Source organism: Alexandromys fortis, unplaced genomic scaffold, assembly GCF_014885135.2.
Source record: "Alexandromys fortis isolate MF-2015 unplaced genomic scaffold, M_Fortis_MF-2015_v1.1 scaffold_102, whole genome shotgun sequence".
In the NCBI taxonomy this organism is placed as follows: Eukaryota; Metazoa; Chordata; class Mammalia; order Rodentia; family Cricetidae; genus Alexandromys; species Alexandromys fortis.
Window position 1 is genome coordinate 2,922,654 of NW_026067984.1, and position 18,852 is coordinate 2,941,505.

Sequence of the window (18,852 nt, forward strand, 5' to 3'; positions counted from 1 at the left end):
TCGTCACCTTTAGCGATGCTGATTTCATCTGCGGAGACCGACACAGAAAACTAGAATCAAATCACCCAATAGCATCAGTCCAGGGTGCTTTTCCTTCTTCCCTAGGGTCACACTGGCAGTCAACAGCAGAGATGGGGTCTCCACTTCCCCTTGTGGTTTTAGAACCCAGCACACAGCCCCCAACAGTGGACTTAGCCTGGATTTTCTTTCTAAGCTTTAGTCAGAAGAGATGTAGTAAAGTCCCACTTAAGAGGTGTCCCTCCCGGCTCTTCAAAATAGACTGAACTTAAAAAGCTGCTCCTTTCTGTGAGCAGGGAGTGGAGCAAAATCACCTGGCCCCACAAGAAGGCTGTTAAAGGCATTCCATCAGACCTCAGCCTTCATAAAGGCTACATTCAGCCTGCCTGATAGGGACAGAGCTTCAAGGAGCGGCCTGGGTTTCTTACAAAAATAGCTTTTCCTGTAAGGAATAGGATGCTCCCTCTTGAATACGGAGGACAGAGAGAACTTTATCCAGTCAAATGAGAAAGGTTGTAGTTTCCCATCCTGGTACCTGTGAACTCACAATGCATGCAAAGTAAATTAAATCCGCAGAACATGTTAAAGCAAACAATCCTTGAAGCTTTGAGAATGGCTTCCTCTGCTCCCGAAGGAGGCACAATGTTTACTAACAAAGCATTAGCATAGAGAAACTGCCAAAGTGTGACATATGACACATTTACTGAGGTTTGAAGGGAGTATTCAACAGTTCTCTCTTCAGCTGGCTTTCAAAAGCCTTTGCAGTGGCCCCCAGCAGAAGGCCTACCTTGTCAATAATCAAGCAACTTATCACTTAATATCATTAATTTAGGTAAGTATGTTTTAAAAAAAACACCACTACTTAAGAAGTGCTCAACAAAAGATTTAAGTGTTGAAAAGCTTTGTTAGAGATCTGTCTCTCTGATGAGCAGAAGATGAGGGGGTAAAACAGCTGGCATTCAGCATCCCAGCATTTAAGTGAAAATACCCAGGGTGACACAGGTTCACAGGGAGGCGGGAGGGAGGGGATGCGCTCAACTTCCCAAAGAAAAGTGTCAATAAAACTCCAAGTCTCACTCATCCACTGAGTCACGCTGGGGCACAGGGGCACAAGTGACAGGACTGGCAAGTCAATCTCTCCTCACAGAATTCTCCAAGGCACCTTTGCAAAAGATCCACAAAGAAAACAAGTCACGAAACCCTGACATCCCAAGGTCAAACCCGAGAAGAGTCCTACCTACGAAATAAGTGGAAGGTGCTTCTCCACGGATCGGTGGAAAGGAAGTGATGAGGCGCACCTGCTCCTCTCCCCAGGGGCTGCACCCTCAGGTGTGAGCAGTTCTGAAGTCAGAGACCTGGCCCTTCAGTCTGCTCTTCCCCTAGGCTAACCACGTCAGTCTTTCCAAAGCTATGGCAATAAGGGTTTCATTTTCTTACAGTCAGCTTCAGGATTTAAAGGAAAGATGGAGGGGCTGAAGGTGCCGCTCGGAGGTCGAAAACCTATTAAGCACACACAAGATCTAGGGTTCTGTCCCAGGACCTCTCACCACCCTGTCAAAGAAAAAAGATTTTGAACAAACCAAATTGCACGAGGCTTGACGTTGTCAAATGCAGTGGTTAAAATAAAGAAGCCCCTGTATTTGAATGCTTGGTCTCTGGCTGGTGGCACTGTTTGGGGACACTGTAGAAACTTTAGGGACCAGAGTGTGAAGGAAGTTGGTCACAGTGGCAGGCCTTGGGGCTTTCTGGCAAATTACCTCTTTCCTCTCTGTGGATACAGTGTAAGCAGCTACACTATTTCATTGCATATGTTCAGTGTAAGCCCAAAGTAATATACGTATACATCCATGCCTATGGTAGCATTATTTACTGTAACTGGATTAGACCATCAGCCTAGATATCCACCAATAGGCAGACAGACGAAATGGGTGTAGGTCACACCAGGCTGGGACTCATCGGCAATCTTCATTCTCCTTCCTGTCTTCCATTGTCAGTCTCATTCCTAGCCTGGTAGCAGACCACTGGCAGGGAGGGAGGGGTTCTAGCCCCAGGCTCTACCTCCATTTCCTGCAGACTCCACTAAACCTTGTGGGGTGCCGTGCACCACCACCCCCCCCCCGTGTCTGTGCTCTGTGCGCTGGCACTCAGTTTGCAATCTTTGGGCAAGGGGGCTGGAGGTTAAAATACACAGACAGACAGACAGCAACATGGGTCATCCTCGAATTCCCCAAGAATGCCCCCTTTATTGTGTTCAGGGGCAGATTATATAGAGATAGCCACGCCCCAGCCAAACCCACCAGAAACCACTCTCCTGCCTGCAAGAACTCCTGAAGGTCTCGTGCTCAGAGCAGCTGTAGGCACTCAGATCAGGGGATTACAAGAAATTCAGGATCTGGGGTCTCACTGCTCCCAACAGTGGGGGACTCCGCTTTGCTCCTTTCTATGGACTCTCAGTTCCTATTTCTAACCCATTCCTGTTTCTTTCTCATTTTTTTCCTTCATGGTCTTGAAAAATATTCTTTCTTTTCTTCCGTTTTATCTATTCTTTACGGATTTCACATCATTCATTCCAAACCCATTCATCTCCTTGTTCCCTCGCTTCTACCCTCTGCCCCTGCAACACCACCAAACAAAACAAAATTTAAAAGTAAAACCCAAAATCAAGCAAACAAACAAAAAGAAAAAGGAGGGGAAAGATTTCAGCATGGAAGCTGTAGTGTGGCCCAGTGAGTCAGACAATACACCCTTTAGTCCATGCATCTTTACTAACAAGTGTTCATTGCAGTGTTGTTGGTTTGGTTCAAGGCCTCTGGCTTCTGCCACACTCTCGACGCTGGGCCCTTCCTGGGACTCCTCTTAGACATCCTATTGTTGCCTTGTGCCATGGCCGGTTCGGCCCCTTCCCGTACTCCAGCACTTCCTACATAAGGAGGAGGTTTTGGTGGGCTAATTCATAGCCCTGGCAGGTGAGCCAGCCCAGAGGGCACGAGAGCAGGAGAGCTGATAGGGACCCCCATTTTGTCTGCCATATGATGGCATGGCTAAGCCAAAGGTGCCCCGGTGGTGTGAGTGCGGCTGAGCCGGACACAAGGGGGTGAGAGCCGAACTGACCCCACTCTTTGCTGCTGGCGGCCTTGGGTGAGCTAGCCAGGGCAGGGCTGTAGAGCGCGCCCGGGTGGTGACAGTGAGGGGAAGTTAGCAGAGTGGCCAACCCAGCTGCCACCCTTCTTGTTTCTTTATGTCCACCCCGATACTTAGAAACACTTTCTGCCTGGGACCCTCATGACCACACCCGTCAGGGACGCAGGCACGTGAAGCACACCTCCTCCCTGTCCTCCGTTGTGACCCCTCCGTTCTCACCCACAGCCTGGTATCAACTTGCTCACAGGAACCCCTTCTCCCACCTCAACCCCAATCACCCGAGACTCCAATTTTTGGTTCACACCTGGGGTGCCCCTAGTTCTTTCATTTCCTGTCTCTCTAGATAATTCTTTCCTTACTGTACCTTGCAGGATCCTCTCTTTACCTGTTGCTCTGTGGATTCCACCTCTAAGTGTGAACAGGATCCTCTTAGCTCTTTCTGAAGGGCCTCTCAGGAAGGCCCTTCTCCTAGACCACCTCCGTTCCTTTCTGCCACCACTGACCTGCAGAAGCATTCCCACCCAAGCAGTCCACAGCCCCCCCCCCACTTTGCTAAGACACAGAGAGGACAGTAGAAATCAAGGGGTGGAACATGATGAAAACATAAAGTCAAATATACTGAATCTGATAGAACAGAAAGTCAGAAATAGTGTTGGACTCGTTGGCACAGGAAAAGGGCATTCTGAACAGGACACTGGGAGCACAGGCTTTAAGTTCAACAGTCAATAAATGTGACCTCATGGCATTGAAAAGCTACTGTGTGTGTTCAAAGAAACCACCGTTCCAACAAAGCAGCAGGCAACAGAATGGGAAAGGGTCTTTACCAATAGCACATTGCATAGAAGGCTAATATCTAAAACATATATAAAAACTTAAAACCTGGAAATCAAAAAATAATAATTTAAAAATGAGGTGCAGAACTAAACGGAGAGTTCTCAATGAAACACAAAAGCCTGAGACGTACTAAGAAATGTTTCCCTAGTCATCAGAGACATACAAGTCAAAACTGCCCTGAGATTTCATCTTACACCAGTCAGAATGACCAGGATCTGTAAAACAGAAACATTTCACCCCGGCAAACGAGTGGGCTGACAGGAACACTCCTCCATTATCAGTGGGAGGGGAAATTTTTACAGGCACTGTAGAATCAGGACGGCAGTTCCTCAGAAAGCTGGAAATAGATCGCCCTCAAGATCCAGGCACAACATTCTTTGGCATATACCCAAAGGACTCCATCCTACAATAGAGACACTTGCTCACACCGTTTTGGCTGCTCTATTCATAATAGCCATCAACTGGAAACAGCCTAGATGTCCATCAACAGGTGATGAAAATGTGGTACATTTACACATGGGAGCATTATTCAGCTGTTCCAAAAATAAATAAACAGCTACAAAATATGACATGAAACTCTCTGGTAAATGGATGGAGCTGGAAAAAATAATCACCTGAGTGAGGTAACCCAGACCCAAAACATCAAATATGGTATGTAATTTTTATGTGTAGATGTTAGATTTTAAGCTTTAAATAGGTATGTTAAATCCAGATAACCAAAGAGGGTTATGTAAGAGAATAGGGAAGGGGGAGTGTGGAGGATCTCCCAAAGAAGCGGGAATAGAACAGATAGTAATTGAGAACCAAAGGTATAACAGGATCAGGAGTAAACAGATCCTGAAAGGAAAGGGGGAAAGAAGAGAAAGAATACAAAGAGTGACAGCTAACACTAGAGGCTAGATAAGCGGTCATATGGAAGCCTTCTACAGTAGATGTTTCTTAAAATATATACCTGTATAAAAGACACCTAAGCAGTAAGGGGAGACAGAGTCCCAACCAGACATCTCTTGCCACCAAGTGAAACATTCAGTATCAGGAACTATTATATTTAATTTAGCTGCTGGTCAAAGAGGCCTCATGGAAATCCCCAATAAACTCAGGGTATTGCCAAAGTTATTGCTATTGGATTGGATTTGAGGCTGACTTCATTAGATGAAACCCATGCCTGCCATTGCTTGAGTAGCCAAGAGCCTGAGGCTAGAAGGCCATGTATCCAGGAGGAAGCCAAATACTATTGTTTGAAGGAACACAGCAATAAAATGACTCCTAAGGACAGTATGCTAGACTCATAGATCAGTGTCCGGTTCAGCTGCAATCAGAAAAGCTTCCTCCTGTAGCAGACAGGAACTGACATGGAGACCCACAACGGGACAACGTGCAGAGAGTGAGCGACTTAAAACACTCTGTTCTAAATCAGATGTCTTTATCAAACCCCTCCCCTCATGACTCAGGCAAATTGTGAGGATTGTAAGACAGAGGATGCGGAGGAAACGAAGGACCGGTGCACATATAAACTCACAGAGACTGTGGCAGCATCCACATCTCCTGCACAGGCTCAATTCAAATTGGGGTCCCAACACTGTGAAACGGAAGTGGGCATCTCCAACTGACAACCACTTGCAAAAGAAAAATCAGTGGTCTTCAATAGAGTCTCACTGGACACACAAACCATACTTAGGGGTAGACCCCATGCCCAGCAGTAAATAGTAAACAGAAAATTAACTTGATGGTGTATTTTGGAGACTTTTTTTGTCTCATGTTGTTTTGTTTTGACATTTTCTTTTTTAAAATTTATAAAATCATATCAACTGCAGAAAATGAAACCAAATAGCTCTGTGTTAACAAAATAAGCAAGACTCAGAAACACAAACACTATATGTTGTGTCTTATCTATGAGACATATATGATGAAATTAAATGTAGGGTTCTTTGGAGAGAGGGAACAGCCCAGCTATAGTTTGGCAGCACACCATTATTTCATGGGTAGGGAGTGAATACAGAGACAGTATACATGTGTGGAAACCATTTTGCATTATGATGATTGTATAATCACTCATCTGTGTCATTTTTTCTCTGTAGGACTTAAAGCAGTCAAAGGAAACAAAGAAATGTCACTAGACATGGTGGCCACGGTGGCAAGGGTCTGTCAAAGGAGAGGTAGGAAGAAGACAACACAGGGCTAGAGTTTGCAAAATGGCGTGGGAGGTAAGTTCTACAGGCTGAGATTTACCATAAGAGAAGGGAAGAAATTTAATCAATTTTAATGTTTTTTTTAAAAAAAAAGGTTAACAAAAAACCGCATGGTATGAAGTTAAAGAGAAATTTGAAATCTGAGGACACTGGATATGGAGCTGATGACTAAGATAAATAATTTTCAACAGGTTCTTGCCTCAGAAAAATGAGAACATCATTCGAAACAATCTAATATTCACCCCCACACTTGTAGTGAATCATAAATATCTGCATCTTTCCAGACATCAGAGGATCTCATGCAGAGGAGACAGATGAAGGCACGGTGGAAATTTCATCGTTAGCTTCACTCAGGAGTAGTGACTCCCTATTCAGGGTTTCATATTTTAAAAAATAGAAATAAAAACACATGCATACACTCAAGGTACTATGATACATCCATATGACCACATTTAACTCCGCTACGTCAATCAACAGCGTTTCAACTATGAAAGTAAAAACCTAGTTCCAAGTTAAAAGATACACAGGTACTAAAGAGAGGGTTTGGCAGTTGAGAGCGAAGCAGTCAAGTGCCTGTGACCCCAGTGCCAGGGATCCAGTACAATACCGTCTTCTGGCCACCACAGACTTCTCAAGTCATGCGCACACACACACACACACACACACCAAAACAAAAATGAACACATACATAATTACAAAATAAAAATTTATAAAATAAGATGTACAATTTATGTGGTAAAACTCGGGGTTTTTTTGCATGTTTTTATCCTTTCCATTCTTTCTCTAGTTCTTATTTGTCACCACCCTGAGGTTTCCATTTTGAATGCATTTCAATTCTTGAAAGCCCATGTTGTCTACTTCATTTGCATACTATTATAATACAGCATCAATATATCACTAGAAGGGGGCCTCATGATGTATGCATCTTAGATTTTATGACAACGTTTGTCCTATACTGGTATACATTTTACTGTTACACAATATAAATATAAATCACTCTATATATGATTTTCTTTAAACAATGATTTTTTTAAGTATGTTTTATACTTATGCCCACAGTTACCATTTCTGCAGCTGCCATTTCCTTGTATAGGTACAGAATTCTATATGGTATTATTTTTCTTCTGTCTGAGAGACTTCTTTTAATAAGGATAAAACTTGTTAAAAATGAGTTTATATTTCTTATGTTCTAAGAATTCTTTTTTTATTCTTTCAATTTTGATTTTTTTTTCTCAGAGTAAAATCTAGACTGTTTTTTTCCCCACATTATCGTTTTACTGAGGCAGGACCAAACCCCTCCCCCCTGTTTCAGGGTTAAGTAAAGTATCGCTTCATGGGCTCCAAAAAGATAGTTCATGCACTAGGAATAAATTCTGGTCCCACTGTCAACGGCTCCACAGCCTGCCCAAACCAGAGAACTGTCAAACACATTCAGAGGGTCTAGTTCGGTCCCAACTGTCAGTCCAGAATCAGTGAGCTAGCACCCACTAGCTCAGGTCAGCTGTCTATGTGGGTTTCCCCATCATGATCTCTACTCCCCTTTGCTCATATAATCCATTTTCTCTCTCTTTGACTGAACTCAAGGAGTTTGGTCCCATGAATCTTTGCATCTGCTTCCATCAATCACTGGATGGAGATTCCATGATGACAATTACAGTGGTCATCGTCAATCTGATTACTGGGGCAGGCCGATTCAGGCACCCTTTCCACTATTGCTTGGTGTCCTAGCTGGGGCCATCCTTGTGGATTCCTGGGAATTTCCCAACCACAGGTTTCTCCCTAACCCCATAATGGTCCCCTCTGTCAATATAGATCTTTTCTTGCTCTCTTTCTCTGTCCCTCCCTCAACTCAAGCATCCTGTTCCCTTCCCCCCTCTCCTTCATTTCTCCTTCTCCTCCCCCTCCCAATTTACTCAGGAGATCTTATCTTTTTTCCCTTCCCAGGGGCAGCTGTGCAAGTTTCTCTTCTTAGGGTCTTCCTTGTTACATAGCTTCTCAGGGATTGTGGATTGTAGTCTGATTATCCTTCTCGTCACATCTAATAACCACTTATGAGTAAGTAAATATTGTATTTGTCTTCCTGGGTCTGGGTTACTTCACTCAGGATGGGTTTTTCTAGTTCCATCCATTTGCCTGCAGATTTCAGGATGTCATCTTTTTACTACTATTTAGAACACATAAACACAGTAGTGCACATGGTAAATGTTTATAACATATATATTCAGCTTATATAGACTGGGAATATTAGGAGATAGGTAGAACCTAGCGGTAGGTTTTTAGGCCAGAAGCAATTGTGAAACCAGTGCTTTCTGGTCTATAACATATATGGTTTGTTCTACACACTCTTTTACATTATCACCCAATATCCCCACCAGGAACAATTATCAGCTGCTGGTTTGGGGCAGTGACCTTCATAAAGTGGTGACAGAATATGCCATCCCTGGACTATCATTTGGAAGAGATTCCAGAGTTTGTAGGACTTGAGTCAGAGGAGGTGGTATAATGAGACTCTAAAGCCTGGTGCCCTGACTAAACAAAGCTTCAGACCGGCAGATGGTGAATTTACAATGTAGACCCAAAAGAGGCAGGTGTTTAGTCCCAGGGCTGCCGTGCTCTGTCATCATTCCATGTGATCCTGAAGATGAATTTTAATATGGAGTTTGCTACTAGCTTGTGACCTGTTTACACCATCTCTACTACATTCTTCTATGTCCACGTTCATTCAGCAAAGAAGCATCTTCTGGGTATGGGGCACCATCTGTAACTAACACCCACGAGAACACATTTATTAAATACATGAGATGCGCATGATTTCGGGTCTCCAAAAGTAGTGCCACTAGGAATTTCATACTAACAAGAAATAGGAGGGGAAGAGGTGGAAATTTTTAATTAAAAAAAAAAGAAAATTACACATGCTAGCTTATGGAGCTCCAAGTCCTTCTTCCTTTGACATCAGTACTTTGAACTGTTAAACTCCCATGGCTGTACCTTTAAACTAAATAAAATTTGTTTCTATAAAAAAAAAGAACTAGGAAGCATAATCCATACTGTCTGTTTCTTTAGGCCTAGAGAATTTGTTAAATTTCTGCTCTGATTAATGTCCAGCTGAGAGTTGGCCTCTTCCATTTGGGGTTTCATCCTCAAACACTCTGGAGCTCTATAATTAATCAAAACTGTACTGCACATCTGCTTTTACCCTGTGTGAAGCTTATTAATCGAGGTGAGTCACTGTTCTATATTCAGAAACGGTTGCCTGAGGTGATTCCAAAGAGAGCAGTTGAATCAGACAGACCAGTTTCCTAGGAGAGAAGCTCCAAATCTTTACTTTGGAGTTAAGAGGTTCAACTTGACAACGGCAGCATCGGAAACATATTCAGAGAAGACCTATTATATAATAGATATTTGAAATGGATTAATTTGAATTTTCACAGCAACTGTAAAATGCCCTGTGGATACTTGCATAGACGCAAGACCAAGAAATCTCTGTGAGAAGCGTGACTGTCAAGCACTCGTGGTTTTCACGGGGTCTTTCAAAGATGGTTTTCCTGTCAGCAATTCGCCACCAATACCGAAGTGAAATCACACAAAAAATGAACAATATGCTGCCCACATATCTAGAAATGAACACATTAGTTACTGGGAGTGCTGTGTCTGAACTGTAATGCAAGCTCTGAATAAATTAAATGGAGCCCTTCCAGTGAAAGTCAAGATGGGGCGTGTGTTCACGACACTTTCCAGACAAACGAGGCTGTTGGGGAGGGGTCATTTTGCAGAAAAGTACTCTGCTATCATATCTGTATCATCCCACAGAATGTTAGAATCCTTGTTTTCAAGAGCCCTGCTGGCCAACTTGAATAACACAGACAACTGCCCATGCTCCCCACGGAAAGCCAGTCACACAGAAGTGAGCATGAGGTAGAGACGGTGCTCAGAGACAGGCATGCGTGGAGACCCGGTAAGAAGACAGTGTACTGCTTCTGTGTGGGTCAGAGAGCACGGAGAGGTGGCCTGCAGAGAAACTCAGGGTAGACGGTGTGGAGGCAGGGAGGGGAAGAGTTTTCACTCCGTATGTGCAATCTCCATACCTTTCCCTCTGAGTTGTAGGCGTCCCAGGCAGCCTCAGCCCCACCTCGACAGGCTCCTCGGGTAAAACTTCATTTTTGATAACAAATGATGCCAGGCTTCATGCATGTCTGTACAAAGGTTTCAGGTAGGATGACTGACTTGAAATTAGCACTAGTTTTTTTTATAAGCAGTAGCATTTGGATAGGGTCATAGAGGTAGTAAGATAAATTCAGTTAGTGTTCACATGTGCTTCACAGTGTGTGCAGGGTGTAAACGACACATAGATTCTTTCCTCTTGTGTGTGCTGCTCTGGGCAAGCCAGGAGCCATGCATGGCACAGAGTTCTGTGCACTGTGGCCTCCCGTGCTTCATCAATGCACTTTCCAGAACAGCTGGAGGAACAACTGGAACAGGAAGAGATTAGTGAATATCCATGAGCTTCAGCTGCTGCCAAGGTGAATCTTTGAAAATCCTGATTATGTTTATTTAAGCAAAACATCTGCCAATACAAGGAAAAGCTTCTAGAAATGCCTGGGCTCCAGCTTCTGTCCTCTGAATGAAGATAATATGGTCACTGGTTGCATTATCTTGTTCTTGGTGATAGTCTTTCACTCCTTCTATCAGTATCATTAATAATAGGCTATTTTAGAATGAATTCCCTTGTGCTACAGAGATCAACAGTAGCTATGGGTAGAAAAGGGCTGTTTGCTGCCTTTCCTGATGGCTGCAAGAGAAGGACTTGGGAAACCACTTAGCTTGCTAACATTAGCCAAAGCAGGATTTGTCTCCAGAGCTTCTTCACTGGCCAGTGATGTACCAGCTGAGATCTGTGGGAACTGTCACTGATAGCAACACTCGCTCCTCTCTTCCAGGGATGCCAATGTGCTCTTGAAAACAGCCGAATCGCATCCTTTTCTGTCTAGTTGCACGTCTTAAGCTTTTCACCTAACTCTCAGCGCTGAGAAAATCCACATTTCACTGTCATGGGCTTTCGAAAAGTTGCCTCTTCCTTTCCCACACAGGGTGCTATTAATAGTCTTGTTTTAATTGGATAGAACTTTCATTTTCATTTTTTTCTTTAGAGAAAAGCAATCTGGGCTAGTTGTGGAAACAATTATCCAACACACAGTTTAAAAGCCTATTAGAGCAATCTCCCAGGAAAGTCAAAAGCCAGGCAGGATTAGCTTTCCGAGAGAGAATGTTTGTTTACACTCCAAGGTCGCCCAATCCAGCAAATCTGGAGGATTTATTTTTAGCATAATTTTAGCTATTTGATTTTCTTCTACAACTGAGAATGTTAAAATGATTGACAGGATTTCAAATCCCTCCACACTCTCACGTTAGAAAGTCAGGATTCAGAGTATGTATGGAAGGGGAACACAGAAGAGCGAGGAAAATATTTTCTCCCTCAATTTTTGGTTAGCCGTTATCTACATAGCCTTTTCTCTGACAATTTCAGTGATACAATGGTAAACATACAGAGTAGTTTACAAATTCAAAGACCAATATAAAATTGACACATCTTGCAAGAACTCAATTTGGAATCTTTGCTTAAGCTAGTTCCTTATTTATATTGTGACAATAATGCAAAAACATGAACAATAAACACTTACTTATCAAGTCCTATGATCATCCCAACTTGAAATGGATATAAAAGAAAGTTTGAAAACCCTTGGAATGTTCTTCCTTGGGTAAGTAAATTGTAGAACACCCAAGATTATTGTTTCCTTACTGAAAAAAGTAAGCAATTGAGTTTAGCGTCATAAAAAAAAAACTGTTCACCAGTAAAAGACTAATATTCAACCATATTTCAAAACCAGTTTAGATATGGTGAGCTGTTTGCTGCACCATCAACAACACTTGAGTTCAGATCCTAAGCACTCTTGTAGAAGCCAGGCAGCGTGGCACAGATCTCTTATCCCAGAAGAAGAGCCAGGTCACTTCTGGAGGCTTTCTCGCCAGCCAGTCTGGCCCAAAATCAAGCTCATAAAAATGTGATAGAGAGCAATAGAAGAAGACATACAATGCTGACCTTCAGCTTCCACACATGTAAGCACAGACGAGCGTACTCACAATCATGAGTAATTATATCCCCTAACCTGTACAGTCATACACACACACACACACACACACACACACACACACAAATAGTGAAATACAGCCCTAGATGTGGTGGTGTACACCTGCAATCCTAGACCTGGAAGGCCGAGGAAGGGCGAGCAGGTATCAGAGGCCAGTAGGTTTTATTTGTGAGTATAGCCCAAGCTGTGAGCGACATTAAAAGACCCTGTCAAGAAAAGGTTCTCTCCTATTCCAGAGATAGCTGCACCTTCTCATGCAGTACATGCCTTATCGCTGAGACATGGGGATGAAAATCAATATAAATTGATTTGGTCATTTTGAGCACCTAGACACTAGGGCTATCTTCAACTTTGTACACGAGATATTATACCCATTAATGACATCTTCATCAATCTCAGCTATGTTTTATATATGTTCCAGCATGATTCCACCCATGGCAAGTTCATGGCACAGTTAAGATTAAGAACAGAAAAACTACCACCAATAGGAAGTCTATCTTCGTCTTCCAGGAGGGAGATCCCATCACCGAGTGGTGATGAGCATGTTGAGGAGTCTACAGGTGTCTTTGCTACCATGGAGAATGCTGGGACCCACTTGAAGGAAGAATCCAAAAAGTCATTATCTCTGCCCATTTTGCTGATGCCCCCCTGTTTGTGGTACAACAACTCACTTAAGATTGTCATCCATGCCTCTTGGTCCACCAATTGTTCAGCCACCTGGCCAAATCATTTATGGAAACATTGGAATTGCGTAAGGCTTCACAACTACCACCCACACTAGTGCCACCATCCAGAAGACTGGAGGTAAACCCCTCTTGGAATCTGTGGTGTGATGGCCACGGGGCTGCCCTAAGCATCAGTCCTGTATCCACCAGCTCTGCCAAGTCTGTGGACAACATCATTAAAGAACTGACTGAGAACCTCACTGACAAGGACTTCTGATTTCCTATCTCCAACATGTCCATCATGGATCTGATCCGTTACCTAGAGAAAGATGCCAAATATGTTGGTATCAGGAAGATGGTAAAACAGACATGAGAAGGCCACCTCAAGGGTATCCTGTGCTATTCTGAGGTTGAAGCTGTTTCTTGTGACCTTAACAATGACACTCACTCTTCTACTTTTGATGCTGCTACTGTCATTGCCCACAATGACCACACTGTCAAGTTCACTTCCTTATGTGGCAATGACTTTAGCTACATTAACAAGGTAACATACATCATGAGCTACATGACCTCTAAGAAGTAAGAAGGCATGGACCATACCCTCCAGTAAGAGGCAAAGAGCCTTTGGGTGCTAAGAAGTCCCTGCTCCGACTTAGTCTCTTAAACATGAGCATCTCCCTCACATTTTCTGTCTTAGACCTCCCTCCCCACAAAGAAGAGATTGAGAACACTAACCTCTCATATACCATTAACAAAATTTATGGTTTGTGAATCTAGTAAGACATATCACTCTTTGAATCATTAAGATGATTTCTATGCCTAAAGATATAGGATATTTAGTAGGTTATCTTCTAAGCATTTCAAGTTCTTGGTCATCAAAAAAAGAAAAAAAAAGAGCTTGACCCTTGACTCCTACTTGGTCTCAAAGGAACAAAGGGGCTCTGGAAATATGAAAACTTTAAGTTGCAGATGACTTTTGGGGAAAAAGCTCTGGGGCTTTATTATCATTGAGCTCCATAGATATAAACACACTAAATGGCCCTAGTGCCTAACATCATGGCTGCTGTGAGGCCTCGGTCTCTGCCCGACTTGCAGGTCACCTTGAGTTCTGAGTAAGGGGGGAGGATCTTTTCTACTGAACTTCCAGTGACTATATTAAAACCCAAATTACCCACTGTTTATCATAAATGTCATTACAATTAGACAAGTGGAATAATAGACTTTAATAATCAGGACAGTCTACAAATCAATTGTCATTATATTCCTGAAAGGTCTTTGTAAATTTAAAGACAAAGACCAAGCCAATTAAAAATTCCCTTTACATTTAGACATAATATGCATAAAATAAAAATGCAGGTTTATTTTGTTTTGTTTAAAATTGGTTTGTCTTGAAAGATAGTTGAAAAGTAACCAAGAAACAGGTGGATTTTGTACACATTTGTTATGTAAGTAGAGGCTAAACTTTGCCTTTCTGAGAAAGTCCTTTTCTGAGAACATTTTTCTACTCAAACAACGGCGTAGTGATGAAATACTAAAACTGTCCAAATAAAGTTGTTTGAGCAGCAATGCTGGATTCTATGAGCAGACACATGAATCAGCTCAGAACGAAGAGTATCTAAGCAGACTGTGAACGAAATTGGGGACCATGCTGACACCTTTTAGGATGTGCTTCCTAAAGTTACCTCTTGTAGAATCTGGAAACTTTAGGTACATAATAAATTCTATTATTTACATCTACTTCTTGCAGTATAAGAACTTCTTCTTGGATATCCTGGAGTTATCTCTCTTAAAAGAGATTGGCTATTTTAAAGAGACTGAACGTTTGACGTGTTTGAATTTGTAGACTGTGGGATTTTAAAAATTATATTTTTAATGTGAGATCTTGGGGATGGATGAGGACGGAAAGATTGTGGCTTAGTGATGATGCGTTTGCGTGTCAAGTTGACAAGGTGCTGACTTTATTTGTGTCAATTTAACGTCAACTTGACAGAAACTATTGTCATCTGATAGGAGGGAAATGTCTCCATAAGGTTGGCTTGTGGGGCAAGCCTGTTAGGCAGTGATTGGTGGGGGAAAGGCCCATACTAACATGGGTGGTGCCAACCCTCGACTTGCAGTCCTGGGTTCTAGAAGAAAGCAGGTTGGTTAAGCCAGGAAATAAACAGCACTTCTCCCATGGCCCCTGCATCAGCTGCTGCCTCCAGGTCCTTGCCCTGCTTGAGTTCCCATCCTGACTTCCTTTAATGATAAACTGTGACGGGGAAGTGTAAGCCAAATAAAAGCTTTCCTCCCCAATTTGCTCTAGTTAGGCATCTGTTTAAGTGCACAGTCAGAGCTGTCCATCAGCGCACCTGCCATTTAACTCTTGGGTCTATATTTGTCCTGCTCCCCCTCTGAAATACCAATACCTGTTTGCAGGACTTGGTGCAACTGTGATGTATTTCAGTGAGTTCAGAGTGAAGATATACTGTCAAAGAGGATAAAGCAGAAGGACTGTCAGGGAGCTAGTTAGATATCAGCAGACTGTAAGATCATTAAGGACGGGGTATTCCTTCATAGGAACAGTTCAGGAAAATGTGAGTCGAAACTACAGAACTGTCAAAATAATTATATAATTATATCTAAATCATCTCTCTGGCCATGGTATTCTCAATCACACAAAAATACAGAATGGAAAGCATCCAGACCGTCAAACAAAAAGTCAGACTGACAGCAGTTCGATTAGGCCACGTCAGCAGTGGACATCCAGCCGAGCTGAACTCTGGGACTGGGGGCAGGTCTCTGGCTGTCAGTCTTTGACATACACCGAGTAATTAGGCAAGGGCTATCTTTTTATGGGGTGCAAGTGAAGGAATTCCACCTTTTTCTTCTTCTGTTATGTTAATAAATTCCTGGTTAGAGGATGAGAAAGAGTTGAGCACGCGCGCACACACACACACACACACACACACACTTGTCCAAAATGTAAGAAACCAATTTTCCTTTATCAATTTTCATTCCTAATTTCTTTTAAAATACAGGGGAACTAAGGTAGCAGGCTTATGAATCTCAGTTTCTAATAATAGAGACTGTTATATCTGTTCCCAGATTCTCATTAGAAAACAAGTGACTTTTGTAGACACAGTAGCAGCAGATGAACTGATTCTTAGTCACTATACCATGTCATCTAGGTCCTTGTATATTTTCTTTGTTCTTTGCTATCCAAGCTTACCCCTCACCTCTTAAAATCCTTGCCAAGATAGTGACTTTCACACTTAATCAGGCGGCTAGCGTGTGCAAGAGCATCATTTATGTCATCTAGCATGCTTGGTCCACTCTGTAGCAGTCTTCGGGAGACTTTGCCAAAAATTAAAAACAAGAGGATGAAAATCTCTGAGATGTTCCAGAGTTTTAAGAAGCTGAGACGGTCCAGCTGGGGATGTAGTAAGTTTCATGTCCCCAGAATTATTTACAGCGATGCCACATGGAATCTCAGCAGGAAGCAGCTTTGTTTCACTGAGTAAAAAGGTTGTTTGAGGACATCCAAGGTTTTGTCCCGTCCTGGTACAGGCGCTAGTGGTGGGGCATGTAGGAAACATAGCTTAAACATGAAGCTGCGGCATAGATTGGATAATCACACTAACCGAACATACAAACCCCTGCGGTATTGTTAAATTAGGTGGATCAAAATGTCTGGAAACTGATCTAAATTATTAGATCTTGCAAGCTCAAGAACTCTATTAATAAAAGACCAAGGAGGAGCCACAAAAGCTAAGGCAAGTCCGAAATTAGGAGGAAGGATTAAAGCTGGGCTGGCGTAGCAGATAAGTCCTAGGAGACGGTGAACGCACGTTCCCAGGGAAAAGAAATAAATAAAAGGAGAAAAGCTTCAGCTGTGTTAGAAATTGCTTGAGGCCAAACCAATGAACTTCGTGTTGACGGAGTCAGAATGCTACAGATCAGAGTCGGTTTTTCTTAGGCTGTTTTTAGTTCCTCTGAAAGCACACATCTATGTCTGGCCTAGCATCTTTTTTACCTCGAAATCTTTAAAATGTCTTCCTAACAAACCACTACCTTCCACCAGTTTAGTAGCCAAGAATATCATGGTTATCATCTTCAAACGATGAGGTTTTCTGAACTTTGCTGTAATTTGCCTATCTCTACCTGGGGTCCCCACCAATGCATTTGATAAGTGTTCCGATTTATTACTTTTTTCACATCTGAAGTAACCACTTCCACATGGAACATGATAGCTAGACCAGCCTGAATCTGTGCATGCAGGCCGCCATGGTCACACGTGTTTCACTCCCATGCCTTTTGAGATGACCACACGATTTTGTGTCAACAAGAGGAGAGGGCCTCAGAAACACTAGGTAATGTTAAGTATCTATTGTCTCTGGTAAGGGAGGTCCTGAGGTCACTCGAGGCAAAGCTTTGATGAGGACGAAAGGACTCCAATCTCCTATTTACTTCCCAGCTACATGCTTCTAGTATAGCACATCACGCCACCATAAGACACTGCCACAGAAGGAAGACAGCAAATCCGCCCGGTCATGAACCAAACACCTGAAAAACCGGGAGATACAATGGGAGCATGAGCTGCAGGGACTTTGGCTGTCAAATCTGAGTGTGATTTCTTTCAACAAATAACTGCTCCTTGAGTTAGCAGGAAACTACTTTTATTCCATAAATTACTCCAAGACCTCTTGGTCGAACACAAGATAGCTCTCACCAGAAAGGCCATTGCCAAGAAGAGTTGAGTACTACACTTTGAGTTACAGAGTCGGTTAAATTCTAACCAACCCCACTCACTGTTGTTCTTATTCCTAATATGTGTTATAGCAAAAAATTCCCAAAACATTTGACTAGATAAAATTTGGTGAAGCAACTTGAGAAACACAAACTCTCTGTATTGTTTTTTACTTAGCAAGTATTATTTGGAGAATTTGCCTGGAACTAGGAATTCGAATGAAAATCTTAGCAGTTCTGAGCAATCTTGCCTTAGCCCCGGAGAGCATGTGTCTCTTCAAAGTTCTGACTTTAACCCTTTTGAACAAATGCTCTCGGTTCAAATAGCTGGACTGCAGGTGTTTCTAATTTTCTGAGGCATCCCTCACTTTTGTCCACGGGGTGAGTATTATTTTTCTTTCCTTCCTACAGTGTGCCGGATCTCCATATTTCAGACCCTTTCATTGCTTTTTTAAATTTACATCTATTTGTGTGTGCATGTTTGTGTGCATGCCCATGTGCATACTCATGTTTGTGTGTGTGATGTCTGTGCCAGATATGTGCCGAGGCTCCAGGAGGCCAGAGACAGATTTCAGATCCTCTAGAGCTGGAGTTACAGGCAGTTTGAGCTCCTGATGTTGGTGCTGGACCCTGAAGCCGAAACCTCTAGAAGAACAGGAAAAGCTCTTAACCACCGAACAATCTTTCCAGCCCCCTCTAATACATTTTTGCATCTGCATATAATTTAAGGATCTGGAATTAGATGTTTTCGTTTTTGCACTTTCTTTTTTCTTCCTTGCTTCCCTGCAAATTTCATGACTTCGTTTTTTCTTTGCAGCTGGAGAACTCCGTTGTATGTATGTACATTTCACTATCCTTTCAACAGCTAGAGGACATTTGGGTTGCCTCCATTTCCTAGCTGTTATGTATAAAGCAGCAGTGCACATGGCTGAGCAAGCGTCTGTGGAGCAGGTATCAATTTCTATAAGCATATGTCAGCAGTGGTCCAGCTAGGTCCTGTGGAAGTTCTGCTTCTAGCTTCCTGAGACTCTGCATACTGATTGTCATGATGAGTGCATCAGTTTGCACTCCCACCAATCATGTGGGTTTCCCTTTGCCTGTGTCCTCACTATTATCTGCTGCCACTTGTTT